Source organism: Lampetra planeri, chromosome 70 (genome assembly GCF_965212315.1).
Source record: "Lampetra planeri chromosome 70, kcLamPlan1.2.h2, whole genome shotgun sequence".
NCBI lineage: Eukaryota > Metazoa > Chordata > Hyperoartia > Petromyzontiformes > Petromyzontidae > Lampetra > Lampetra planeri.
Window position 1 is genome coordinate 122,554 of NC_136175.1, and position 14,441 is coordinate 136,994.

Genomic DNA, 14,441 nt, shown 5'->3' on the forward strand with positions numbered 1-14,441 from the left:
CAGAAAATGCACACCGCTTAATCACGCCCCACACAGAACAGATAAAAGTGACAGATTGCCTGATGATAACTTGTTTGATGATCACGCTGACGGCGATCAACTTTCGGAATACTTATTCAACAGTAAAACCCTTAAATTGATGGACAAGGCTCTAGTCAGAATTCCCGATTTTGACCCCCACAATAAGACTATGGATATCCACACACATATCGCAACAGTAGAAGAGGAGGCAATGATTAGAGGGCTGAGGAGACGGGATGAAAAAGCGAGTTTGTTGAAACGGACCTTACATAAAGATTCTATCCCATGGGTAAAGTCACTACCACACAAGGTTAGAACTGATTTTAAACAACTGAGCCTGGCAGTGATTCGGAAGTTTGGAGAATATTCGACACTCACTGAGGGGTTTTATGCTGTAAAATCGATGACCCAGGGCATGGACCAAGATCCACGTGACTACCTCATACAATTTAAAAGAGCGTATTACGCAGGCGATGTGAATCAATACCACGAAGGAGATAAAATGTTCAAAATTATGTTTTTTGAATCCTTGAGCCCAGAGATTACAGAAAGGGTGACAATGGTTTTGAATCCAGAAACCGCATCCTTACGCCGCATAGAGGGCAAGGCGTACATGGCATGGTTATACAGAGCTAAGAATCAGAATTCGGATCCAGAACACAGGGAGAGGGATAAGGAACCCAGCCTCTCAGAGAGGAATAAAAATCACCGAACAGTCCCACAATGCCTAGAAGAGCAAACACACACGTACCTGTGGCAAAATAAACCAGAGAGAGGTTGGCACGAGAATGAGAGCGGCACAAAGCCGAACATTCAGAGGAATCGCAGGAGGGGGAGGTTCAGAACAGAACCATACCAACACCCCATGCCACGACACACACAAGGTCAAAATTACCCACAGAGATGGCGAAGTAACAATCCAAAAAGAATTTGGCACCCAAATGGGAAAAACACTGGGCCAAAAATGTACGAGAATCGTAGGAGGGAGAGGTTCAGAACAGAACCATATCAACACCCCATCCCACGACACACACAAGGTTCAAATTACGCACAGAGATGGCAAGATAACCACCTAGCGGGAAGGTGTTACACAAACCGCGGAGGTATGGATGCGAACATGCAGAAGAATCGTAGGATGGGAGGTCAAACACAATCGATCCAATTCCGACCAATTCCTCCACCGGCTATACCAGGAGGGAATAGAGGAATAACACAGAATGCGGTCCAAATACATGATAAACAACCCACAGTGAGCGCGAGCGAGCGGCCAACACGCGCCCCACCCGCCGAGGTATTAAACCCGGAGCTCAATGAGAAATACAGGCAGGCTGCAAGTGACAGGGCGGGCAAAAACGCGGACAGTGCTCCCGTAAATGACGCGCGGATCGAATACAAGGACAGGGTTGCATTGAAGCGTGATCGGACAGTACAAAGAGAGAACACAGAGACACGCCCTGAGGAGCGCAGGCGTGAGCCTTTGAATGGAAAATATCCAAGGGAAACCAAAATGTATGTGGATCGGAGTGCTAAAATGGAGACGAATGTTCATGACATATCGGGAATGGTGTTAAAATCTAACACACTCGTAAAAACAAAGAGGGCAACATTACGAGGGACAGAATTAAATCGACACACAAACTCGGCAAATGTGCATGTAATCGCAGAGAGAGCGAATGCCACGAACCAAGTGTCAACGTGGGTTGTGTGCGCGAATTCTGATTATGTACAGCACAATTTTTCACCACACACTCCCACGATGCGAGAGAGTGAGAGAGGAAATTACAAAAACGAACCCGAAAACCGTGATCGAATTATCAAAGTGATAATTGGTAAACCAGGCAACATGAGGAAGGTAACGCATAAATGCGTTCGAAACCGCTACCTAGCGTTTCCCAGGATTTAACAAAAACAAAGATGAAATTCGTCGGAATTATGATGTATGAGAACCATGTAACTGATGATATCGATGTTTAAACGTGTTGTTATTTTCCTTGCTTAATTCAAATGTAACCAGGTTAAGATTGTAATACGTGCACGCGCGTTGTAAGAAATAACCGCCGAGAGTAAGGGCGGCTGATGGGATGCATGACATAAAAATGGTGCATTACTTTGTTTGAAAATTCGCCAGTGGCCAAATCGACCCCTGATAATTTTCAAAAGGGCGGACTGTTGTGTATATGCCCCCCTTTTTAATATTTAAAATTATTTTTTTTAAAGAATTATTCTGCCAACATAGATAATATCATTTTTTTTAAATAGACGCGGCAACGTGGGAACGAACACGCCCCCACACTCCCACAGAGGCCCCCACACACTAACACAGATGTGCGCACACCTCATTTCAAAGGAAAGAGGGCATGAAAGAAGGGTAATCAAGATCATAAAAACTCCCCGAATTTCACACAGGAGGAACAAGGGAGGGGGGAATGGCAGGCGGGGGGACACCCTCTCGGAAACAGCCTTGCAGGGCCGGGCACCACGGAGGAATATATAATTATATTCTTAACAAAGGAAATTAACACGCTCTCGGAAATAAATAAATGAGCGCATGCGCCGGGTGCTTCCACCGTGGAAACAACCGTCTTTGTCTTCCCACAACACGGACAGCAAAAATTGCACACGCAAGGAATAACATCTCCATGAGAGATCGGGTCACGATGAAACATCGGGAACACGGTTTCGGCATAACTGGGGCATAATGGAATAAGTCGCATTTCAACTTCCAAACCAAAACAACTTAAGCTGTGTGAGACAAAAGATATGATCCCCGAGCGAGGGCGGAAATAATTAAGCTCGCTTAACGCGTAGGTTGTCGCGACAAATATTATTCAGTAACAAAAACATGGATTCGAATATCTCTTATATATATATAGAACTCGACGCGAATCATCGGTCTGGCTAATGGATATCTTCGTTGGAGCCGTCACGAGCCCCCCCCCCCTTTCAGAACGACACACAGCTGTGTCTTCAAAGCTAATAAACACACGGACAAACACGCACGCGAAACACACGGACGGACACACACACACACGGATGCAGATGGCCCCACCCACAAGAAGGTTTTATGACAGACTTTGAACAACTCGGGAAACTGAGTGGATATTCTCGATAGAAGCCAAAAAAAAATCCATTCAGAACAGATCGTCAGGGCCTCTGGCCCCAATACAGATCGTCAGGGCCTCTGGCCCCATCACACATCGTCAGGGCCTCTGGCCCCATCACTTCGTCCGGGCCACGGGCCCCACCAAACAGATCCTCACCGGGGCTCCGGCCTCCATCTCTCTCACCGGGGCTCAGGCCCCCCATCTCATCTCGTCGCCAACAACGAAGGAGCTCTCCCGTCATCCAGAATGACGATGTTCGCGGGGTAGCGACGTGCAGTGACAAGCTGAGGTCTGCACCACCTAAGAAGAATTACTACACTGAGCCGCCGAGCTGCGAGTGAAACGGACGGAGATTCCAGCTATCACTCTCGAGCCAACAACTTCAACCCAACGTCAATACCAGCAACGAACGAAAGCATCGTTCATCGCCAGAGCGACAACCAACGAGAACCGACTCGTCATCCAGCAGTGGAGAGAAAGAGCGAGCCACCGCGCCGTCAGCTACAAGAGCGCGCCACCGCGCCGTCAGCTACCGAGATCGCGCCACCGCACCGTCAGCTACAAGAGCGTGCCACCGCGCCGTCAACTACCGATAGCGTGCCACCGCGCCGTCAGCTACGAGAGCGCGCCACCGCGCCGTCAGCTACCGAGAGCGCGCCACCGCGCCGTCAGCTACAAGAGCGCGCCACCGCGCCGTCAGCTACCGAGATCGCGCAACCGCACCGTCAGCTACAAGAGCGTGCCACCGCGCCGTCAGCTACCAAGAGCGCGCCACCGCGCCGTCAGCTACCGAGATCGCGCAACCGCACCGTCAGCTACAAGAGCGTGCCACCGCGCCGTCAGCTACCGATAGCGCGCCACCGCGCCGTCAGCTACGAGAGCGCGCCACCGCGCCGTCAGCTACCGAGAGCGCGCCACCGCGCTGTCAGCTACAAGAGCGCGCCACCGCGCCGTCAGCTACCGAGATCGCGCAACCGCACCGTCAGCTACAAGAGCGTGCCACCGCGCCGTCAGCTACCAGGAGCGCACCACCGCGCCGTCAGCTACCGAGATCGCGCAACCGCACCGTCAGCTACAAGAGCGTGCCACTGCGCCGTCAGCTACCGATAGCGCGCCACCGCGCCGTCAGCTACGAGAGCGCGCCACCGCGCCGTCAGCTACCGAGAGCGCGCCACCGCGCCGTCAGCTACAAGAGCGCGCCACCGCGCCGTCAGCTACCGAGGGCCGCCAAGCGCCGCCAAGCGCCGCCGCTCACCTCCCTGCGGAGAAAGTCGCGGCTGCAACCCGCACGGGCGAGAGGAATCTGCGAACCAGGGTCGTATCACCTCCCCCACTCACAACCTCCAGGAAGCCCATACACACACACGCACACACCTACTTCCCGCGGGGCATGCAAGAATTTATCCAAGAGACAATCCACCTCTCTCACAATGGGACCAACCCTAGACAATCATCAGAAGACTAATTATAAAGTTTGAACACCAGCTGGCCGTAAGGAATCGTGGCCCTCTGAGTAATTAAGAATCCGTTGGTTATAAGAGGGTGAAGTTTTTGTTTTTTTTGTTTCTCTTATCGCATAAACGACCAATAGATTCGTCGATGCAAACTAAAACCCTCGAAATCCTCATTGCGAATCGACCGTGCACAAAGAGAGAAAATCTTGTCAAACCAGTTTTCTTTGTCTTAGAGTCTCGCGGAAGAATTAATTAAAACCGAGCCAAATTCGCTCTCCCGCAACACGCCTCACCCACCATTGACTCCAACCTTCCGTTAAAAGGATTTCACACTTGCCGATGAATCTATTGACATATACTTTCGCCTCTTGGGTATAATAAGTGATTTTTATTACCGCAAAATGAAGTGTGTCATGCTTGGTTTCAAACTCGGCCAGTCGCCGATTGTGATCGATACCAAAACGAACTAATGAGATGCCTGGTTGTTAGGAGGGTTTTTAGTCATTCAGTTCGTTAAATGCATAAGAGTTTTGAGTTGTTCTCGCAAATGCATAAGTGTTTATTCATTCATTTTAGTCAAATGCATAGTCTCGTAATTGCATAAGGATTTTAGTTATTCATATTAATCGAACGCATGATATCGCAAATGCATAAGAGTTTGGTTATTCATGAATTATTGACGCATGCTCGACCTGCATGATAGAATGTCACATGCTTGTTAGAATAAAATTGCTTAACACCAACTGTTCGAGTGCTTCTTTCCAAGTCCATGCAAAACCATCTTATTCTTGATAACTGTATCCTGTGATGAGATATGAAAATGGAGACCTAAATATCATAACACACACTAGGATAATCGGTAAACGTTTAATAATTGATCATCGTGTTATCCTGATTGACATAACTCTGGATAAACGAAGCTGAGCCTAATTACCACAACTGCTCACATTAACATCATCGCAAGCATCCGCATAAATTACTACGATTATCTCCGCGATTATCATAATTTATGTATACAATTACTCACACCATCATAATGTATGCATATCATTACACGCATTATCATAATTTATGCATGTTAATACACACATTAACATAATTAATGCGATTTGCGCATTTTTCGGGAAATTATTAAATATTATTATTTTCATCAAAATTTCATAACTCCAAGACATACAACAGCTACCATGAGAGATTCGTTCATGAGGCGATCCACATATACAAACACAGACAATTTCAACCGAGAAGATGGATTCTGGCTCAGCAATCATTGGAAGGATGTAATAAACCATTTCGGATCTTAACTGATTGTGTTCACGTTTACGGTGACTTTCAGACCAAAGTCCACTCACTGGCATTGACTGTGTATCTTGTGTTCTCCACAGGGAATGAATTATTTGCTCCGCTTCGGGTCTCCGTTCACCGCTCTCCCATTGATATGTTTCGTTGCTTCTACATACATTGATATGTTTCGTTGCTTCTACATACTATTAACATTCCCTCCCTTTGTTAATGCTACCCCCTCCCTTTCATGCTGTTAATCCTACATAATGCATGGGCATAATACGACTTTGAAACCCCCCGCCCACCTCCTACGCATTTCTCATAAATATGCTAAATCCCTCTTGATATGCAAATTATTTTGTCAAGGCGCTCTTCTTCCCCCTCCAACCCAGCTTAAATATACGCTCCAAGCTTGGTGGTGTTTCATTCTTCACCTGAGGACGGCTGCTTGCGTTGTCGCCGAAACGTCGTGAGAATTATTTAATTGGTTTATTTTTATTATTTTATTATTTTCCTTCTACGTGACTTTACCGAAAGAACCAAGAAGATGAATCCCTGCAGTCACGAAAGCTTTAAATCGAAACTTATTTTTGTGTTTAGTTAGTCCTTCGCACGCACCTCCGATTAGCACGGTTGGCTAAATATAGTGCGAAATAAGTTCAACATACACACAGTGTACAGACATACAATAATGTTCACGTTGTTGCTGCCAAGCTCAAGCACCCAAGGGCTCTCTGTACACGCGAGGGAGCAATGTAAAAGGAATCTAAATTAACTTGCTCAAAAACTTAATTCTAGATTTGAAGCTTTCGTGACTGCAGGGATTCATATTCTTAGGTTTTTTCGGTAAAGTCACGTAGGTAAACATTTTTAAATTAATAAAAGTAAAATAAAACAAATTAAAAAATTCACGTTTCGGAAACAACACAAGCCTCCGTCTTCAGGTGGAACCGTCACAGCTCAAAAACCACTCCTGCTCTCTGACGTCACTACTCCACGTATGTCATCGGCGCGAGACGCCAGAGGGAGGTGTACCCCGCTCGTGATGGAATGTCACCAAGGAACTCGCCCACCCTCCACAGGGCTCCTGCGCGTGACGTCACGTCTACCGCTTTTCAGTTAAATCCTTATTTGGGCAAAGTCACGCCCAATCACTGGCGGTTCATTAACATAATGTTTTCATAAAGTCCGTCGCGAGTTCAATGCGTTCTGTTCAGCATCAACGCCCATCACTCCTGGATCATTAACATAATTTATTTAGTTACCGCCTCTCCTTGAGGGGGGAAGCGGTCTCTCGCTCCTGACGTCATGTCATCTCCTCGCCGCGCGATTTAATCGTCACGTCACGATATACCAAGACGTTACCGCTCTGCTCGCCACTCACTGAGATCCGAGGTGAGAAGTTCAAATCGTGGTTGTTGTTGTTTACCCCGGTAGAGTCTCGCTCCTCCGCCTCTCTCTCGCAGGGACATCAATTGGGTAGCGGCGAGTATGGAATCGATGTGCAGGTTGGAACATTACAACCCGGGGCCTAGCCATGCGGCGCCTTGCCTCCTGACTTCGCCTGATTGTTTTTGGTTTATTTCTGTTTAAGTTTAATTTGTCTTCACCTGGCTCACTACTTTGAAACAATTATTGTAATTAACTTTTTTTGTTTCATCAGGCAAAAAGGCCACTGATCTATGTAGCTCTTTTTCAGAAGCGACCTGCCCACAACGAAGTGGCTTGTGTGGAAACGTATAGCAGCCAATAATAATCTAAACGCGTGGTGATGTTGAATCTAAATGTGGAGGTAAAAATCGGAGGGCCCGGAGAAAATTACATGCGACCACGGGGAAAGAGACAGGCGTCAGGGTCGGGATCGAACTCACGACCTCCTGTATACCAGGCGAGAGTAGTTAACATCTTGCCATCAAGGTGCCCACTCGAGTATTTTTTAAGGATGATACCAGTACAGAAGTTAACTCGGACTAAGTGTGTTTCACGACTGAAGTCCATTAAGCTAAGAGTAGCTTATTTTCAAGGACGACTGCCTGCAGACAGAATTCCACAATCGCACTCGACACCACCCATGCGCTCGCCCACCCAAGCAGCCGCGAATGTCTTTGTGTGCTGGGTAGCTCACGCACGTGTTTTTGTATTTGAATTTCCGTGTTTATGTCTGCAGTCGATCATCGATTTTTCCGGTGGCTTCGCGGGGGAAGAGGATGACAGATACTTGGGGGCTTTGGGTTTAAAATATTAGTTTGTTTTTGTTTTCCTCCAAAACCTTTTATAAGCATGGAAACAGGCTGTTAACACAGCACATACGCAGCTGAAGTTGCATCTGTTCAGCCGAGCTTTCAAGTAAATCTGAGCCTGGCTTCACAACTCTTAGTTGCAATTGAAGATACATGTATACATGTCTGCATAATACCAGGTGGGCCATCAGGGCCAGCAAGGCCTTCTCTGCTGGCCTAGAGATTGTCAGAATCAGAAAATTATATTTTATAATTGAATATATATTTTCATAAATGCTATATGTATTTTACAAAGTTCGTTCCCATTAGTCTTTTAACGTCATTTCATTGCTACTCTCTCCCTCGGTGGCGCTGCTTCCAGTGCAGCTCATAAATTTGAGCTTTTATCCAATCAGATTTTCCACCTGTGATGTCTCCGGGTGAAACATCTACCCTGAGGCCTTCAGAATTTCGAGTGAATCCCCTCTGTTGTTGAAGCAAATAGGGACACTGTTGTTGATTGTCAGTATTTAACCAGTCAGATTGAGTTTGCCATGTTGGGCATTTTCTTTGACACGCAAGAGCCTTCTGGCTTGCCTAGCCACCTACGTTAGCATTTTTAGTGGGGCGTGATCGGAGGGCCAGTTCGCTAACTGAAGTAAAACTCTTTGGTTCTTTCGGTAAAGTCACGTGGAAAGAAAATAAATTAAATACATGACTTTTGACTTTACCGTGACTACGTGACTTTACCGAAAGAACCAGAGTAATTTCTGCAGTCACGAAAGCTTCAAATCAAGTTTGAAGTAAAACTAGCTAGCTGTTAGCACATAACGTAGCATCGTTTAAGATTGATTTAAACTTTCTTTCGCGACGTTTGAGATTTTTAGATGTAGTGCTTTAGATTTTTTATTTAGATTTTACTTAGCCCTGTTTTAAACGCTGAAGGAGGAGAAGAAATCAATTTGGTGGTGGATTTACTGGCAAATCATTTTCGAGAAGGACCTTTCAAGAAAAGCTGGAATGTGTGAGGAAGGGTCGACCAACGCCGCAGCTAGCAGCCCTGTCCCAGCCAGGGAAAGGATTTGTGCAGCACTTTCAATCGACCAACTACGAAAGGTACACCTGGCTTACAGCGTTGAAGGAACATTGCAAATGGTATTGCTGGGAATGCCTGTTTATTTTCAACCAATCGAAATGGTGTTTGGAGCCACGCTGAGTTTGCAAACCTGAATTACCTAACCAAGGCAGCAACGAGACACCAAAGTAATTTATTATTATTGCTTGCTTTAGATCGTTGCTGCTGGTGTGAATGATATTCAGATTCAGTGGTCTGGCTGTGCCTTTGAGTGCGCGGTGGCATGTGCATTTAGGCCCAGCAGCTTGGCTGGAATGTTTGGGGAAGCCTGTTGAATCCTGATTGTATTATTTGTGTTTTACGGCATTTTTGCTTGCTTGGTGGTCTATGAGTAAATGTGACTGGTTGTTGTGAGTTTGTTCTTGTTTCTTTGGTAATGACATTGATTTGGGCTATACGATGTCTATTTGTGATGCAACATCCTGTCATACTGCGTAATAGTGGTATATCTTGGATGGTTTTGGTGACCCTGTATTTCATGTCTCTACAATTAGTGTATTTTAACTCTCATAGGTGTTGAGCCTCGTGTTAAATCACTTTATTCCACTCGATAAAGATGACTCACTGAATATGGGGTGGTTACGTCAAATGACAATAGCCTATAGCCCTAGTGTCATGGTGAGGTTATTCGAAGACGGTTTAATTGCGAGAGGATAGCACTGAAGGCCTAGGGTGTAAATTACATGGCCCACCACTGCATAATACAAAGTATTATTTTCAACACCCTTTGCTATGTTATCTGAATTTAGTTTAAATATTCCTTTCGTAACCAGATAACCAAAAGTGTGTCCATGGAGTTATAGGTGAACATTCATCTTGAAGATACTTAGGCTTCCAGACATTTCTGACCACTTGCCCTCCCATTGTGTGCCTTGGCAGCCTGTGCGAGGAATTGAGGAAGCTTTTTCACTATATCATGAATATATGAATACGTATTGACGTGCAAGTCATGTGTGACTGTATATATATGCATTCCTCTTTTTCCTCTGCTGAGGTAGATGGTGTGGATATTGATGTTTTCCTGTCTGCAGCTGACACTTCCTCTGCCACTTTGCTCTGCAGAATTGGTCTAATGGAGCAAAGGCACTCACAGCTGAGTACAAAAATACACCAGTGCGACCAGTGTCCTTACAGCACGGATCAAACTGGAAACTTGAAGCAACACCAGAGAAGACACACAGGAGAGAAACCTTTCAAGTGCACTGTGTGTGAGAAGGCATTTGCATACTTATCAGTTGTTCAAAACCACCAGAGAACACACACAGGAGAGAAACCCTTCAAGTGCACTTTGTGCAGGAAGGCATTTTCACAGTTATCACACCTTCAAAACCACCATAAAACACACATGGGTGACAAGCCATTCAAGTGCACTGTGTGCAGGAAGACATTTGCTCATTTACCAACTCTTCAGAACCACCAGAGAACTCACACAGGCGAGAAACCATTCAAATGTACTGTGTGTGAGAAGGCATTTGGACAGCCATCACATCTTCAGAGCCACCGGAGAACACATACAGGAGAGAAGCCCTTCAAGTGCACTGTGTGCGGGAAGGCATTTGCACAGTTATCACACCTTAAAAACCACCATAAAACACACGTAGGTGACAAGCCATTCAAGTGCACTGTGTGCAGGAAGACATTTGCTCATTTACCAACTCTTCAGAACCACCAGATAACTCGCACAGGTGATAAACCATTCAAGTGTATGGTATGTGAGAAGGGTTTTCAACAGTTATCACATCTAAACAGGCATCAAAAGATGCACAAGGAAATTAATCTGCAATCGGTTTGTGAAAGTCAAAGTGCTGCAATGTGCCCATCCCTCGTGAAAAAGAACCAAAAGAAAAACCAAGTTTAGACACTTTGAAAGGAATCAAGGTGAAATATAAAGAGGTGAAGGTGAAATGTGAAGTGATGGTGAAGAGCGAAGTAGTGAGGGTAAAATGTGAAGATGAAGATTCAACTCCAAAATCGGACCTTCACATTGATAGAGACAACGTAAAGCAGGAGAATTCTGACTCGGAGGCAGATCGAGACAACTCCCAGCAGTTTGTGGATGTGGAGGTGTGGGTGGACTTCGTAGACAATACAGAGTCACATGGAGTCTCAGTAGAAGTGTAAGCTTGAGACGATGAAGCTCCATTGCTTTTGTTCCAGGCCTTTGTTGTATCTTTTTCTTATATATAAAAGTCTCCGCGCGCTTGCGAGAGTTTTGGCTCTGGAACGGTGGGTTGACGTCGAAAAAAAATTGCCAGCCGGCACGCCCTAAGCCCCGCGGTGGGAATAGGCTATTCCTTTTTCACATCCGTCACCTTTTAAATAATAAAAATGAGCGGTTTTGTCAATTTTGCATTATTTATTTATCTCCAGGCCCCGCCCAAGCTGCACGGGGGTTACCCCTAGCAACGCACGCGCATCATTGGTGGAGGGTGGGATTTCTCCTTCGCGTTCAGAATGCAACAAAAATACTCACAACCCTGACGGTAAATTCATGAAAGTGTCATGTCCTCTTCTCTCCCCCCCCACCCTAATGTGTGCGCTTACTAATATAGCTTCCGTACATGCCAATATTATAGCCCTTACATAGTATTATTGTTCATAATCAACGTTTTTGGGTTAGATCGCGTTATTTATAAATGTGTCGTAACCCTCCACCACCCGACACAGCCAATCAGCAAAAAAGTGTCACGTTGACTAAAGACAAATAGTTCACTACTTTATCCCACCGGTGTGTTGAAGCGTGAAACCACAACATTTACAATTTCTGAGTACGACGTTTCGCTGGTAATTGCATCCAGCATCATCGGGCAATTTGCCAGAATGGTGAGGCTCTGCTCTTGCTCCCGGTCTTAAATGGAGCAGCAGCAGGGTGACGTCATCATTTAACTCATCAGGTGCAACGATTTGAGGCAGAGGGGGGGGGGGGTTATTGTAATAATATACTAGATTAGTAATCAGGCAATTGTTACATGTGAGTTGTAGATTAGTAATCAGTTGTAATGCGTGTTATTGTAATTATATGCTACGTTAGTAATCAGTTAATTAGTATTTGTTTCCCCTATAAGGAATTGTAATATTTATTATTAAGAAATATTAAACTATCTCAACACAACGGTCGGCAGTGGCAGAACATGCTTGCCAACAGAGACACTCAATTGATTTTGATAACGTTCAAGTGTTGTGTAAAATTAATTACTACTGGCAAAGACTAATTAGAGAATCCATTGAAATTGAGAGAAACAGAAATAACTTTAATTGCTCAGACAGCTACAGGCTTAGTGCGGCCTGGAAGCGTATTATTAAATAATACATATTACAATTCCTTATAGGGGAAACAAATACTAATTAACTGATTACTAACGTAGCATATAATTACAATAACACACATTACAACTGATTACTAATCTACAACTCACATCATAACAATTGCCTGATTACTAATCTAGTATATAATAACAATAACCCCCCCCACTCCGCCTTAAATCGTTGCACCTGATGAGTTAAATGATGATGGCACCCTGCTGCTGCTCTATTTAAGACCGGCAGCAAGAGCAGAGCCTCACCATTCTGGCGAATTGCCCGATGATGCTGGATGCAAATACCAGCGAAACGTCGTACTCAGAAATTGTAAATGTTGTGGTTTCACGCTTCAACACCGGTGGGCTAAAGTAGTGAACTATTTGTCTTTTGTCAACGTGAAACTTTGTTGCTGACTGGCCGTGTGGGGTGGTGGAGGGTTACGACACATTTATAAATAACGCGATATAACCCAAAAATGTTGATTATGAATAATATTGGTCGCGAAAGCCTATGTGTTAAGCAGTATTATTGTTGTATATTGTAGCTCGCCCGGGGGGGATGGGGGGGGGACCGGGGTTGCGGCCCAGCCCCCAGCCTGGCAATGTCTCACCTCCTCCAGCTGCCCAATCTAGGCGAGACCGCAGCCTCTACGCGGGACTAGGCCTCACCACGGCAATGTAAAGTACAATTGTATTGAATCTTTCGCTAAGAACTCAGATTTATTGTTCACTATTATTAGACAAATTAGTTATAAATTGTTATTAAGATAATCGTTGTGTGCAGATAACTCTGGTTCATTGTTTACTATTATGAAAGTTATAAGTTGGCAAATATTAAAATAATAATGTTTGTGTGCAGAAAACTTAATTTTACATTATTAGCTTGCTAAATATTTCCATTTTAGGTGCGTCTTTATGATACTGCGACGCTGTACTGCCAGTCTGTGCTGTGGACTGCTGCTTGCTGATTAATTAACGTCAGTGCACTGCCACTATTATCTACAATGTTAATTTTGCTTTTGCCCATTATTAGTGTATGCTAGTCTATAATATGTTGCCTGCTTATTTACCTCACTCAGTGAACTGCCAGCCTTTAATGTCGACTTTATCCTGCTTTTTCAGCTGCTGCCGCCTGTATTGCCAGCTTTTTATGTCCACTGTAGCAATGCTTATGTCATTGAGTCGGCGTACTGGCAGTCTATAATCTACACTGTAGCCTGTTTCTCATCTTACCTGTGTGTACTGCTGCTATTTTATGTACACTTATTTCAGCTTGTTTCTTCTATGCATTTCTATTGTTTTGATTGCTCACGTCCTGCTATTTACTGATACGTAGTGCTGCAATGCTGATAGCTGTGCCATCATCGCGGATTGCTGTGCACGTCGATGTGTGTGAGTCGATGTGCGTGTTTGAGTCCCATATGTGTGTGCGTATACAGTGAGGGAAAAAGTATTTGATCCCCTGCTGATTTTGTATGTTTGCCCACTGACAAAGAAATGATCAGTCTATAATTTTAATGGTAGGTTTATTTGAACAGTGAGAGACAGAATAACAACAACAAAATACAGAAAAACGCATGTCAAAAATGTTATAAATTGATTTGCATTTTAATGAGGGAAATATGTATTTGACCCCTCTGCAAAACATGACTTAGTAATTGGTGGCAAAACCCTTGTTGGCAATCACAGAGGTCAGACGTTTCTTGTAGTTGGCCACCAGGTTTGCACACATCTCAGGAGGGATTTTGTCCCACTCCTCTTTGCAGATCTTCTCCAAGTCATTAAGGATTCGAGGCTGACGTTTGGAAACTCGAACCTTCAGCTCCCTCCACAGATTTTCTATGGGATTAAGGTCTGGAGACTGGCTAGGCCACTCCAGGACCTTAATGTGCTTCTTCTTGAGCCACTCCTTTGTTGCCTTGGCC

General features: G+C 45.0%; 2 long non-coding RNA genes across 4 annotated transcripts in view; both read left to right on the forward strand.

Annotated features, from left to right (window-relative positions):
• Nucleotides 1–7,148: 7,148 nt before the first annotated feature.
• Nucleotides 7,149–14,441, forward strand: part of LOC144737492 (uncharacterized) — a 29,720-nt gene continuing 22,427 nt past the window's right edge. For all 3 annotated transcript variants that reach the window (XR_013589000.1, XR_013588999.1, XR_013588998.1), the window contains exons 1-2: nt 7,149–7,258; nt 11,588–11,700. This is a non-coding gene — a long non-coding RNA (uncharacterized LOC144737492). The remainder of the gene's footprint in view (nt 7,259–11,587; nt 11,701–14,441) is intronic.
• Nucleotides 7,267–11,562, forward strand: LOC144737493 (uncharacterized). Its single transcript, XR_013589001.1, has 2 exons — nt 7,267–9,198; nt 10,280–11,562. It is a non-coding gene; the product is annotated as an uncharacterized LOC144737493 (long non-coding RNA).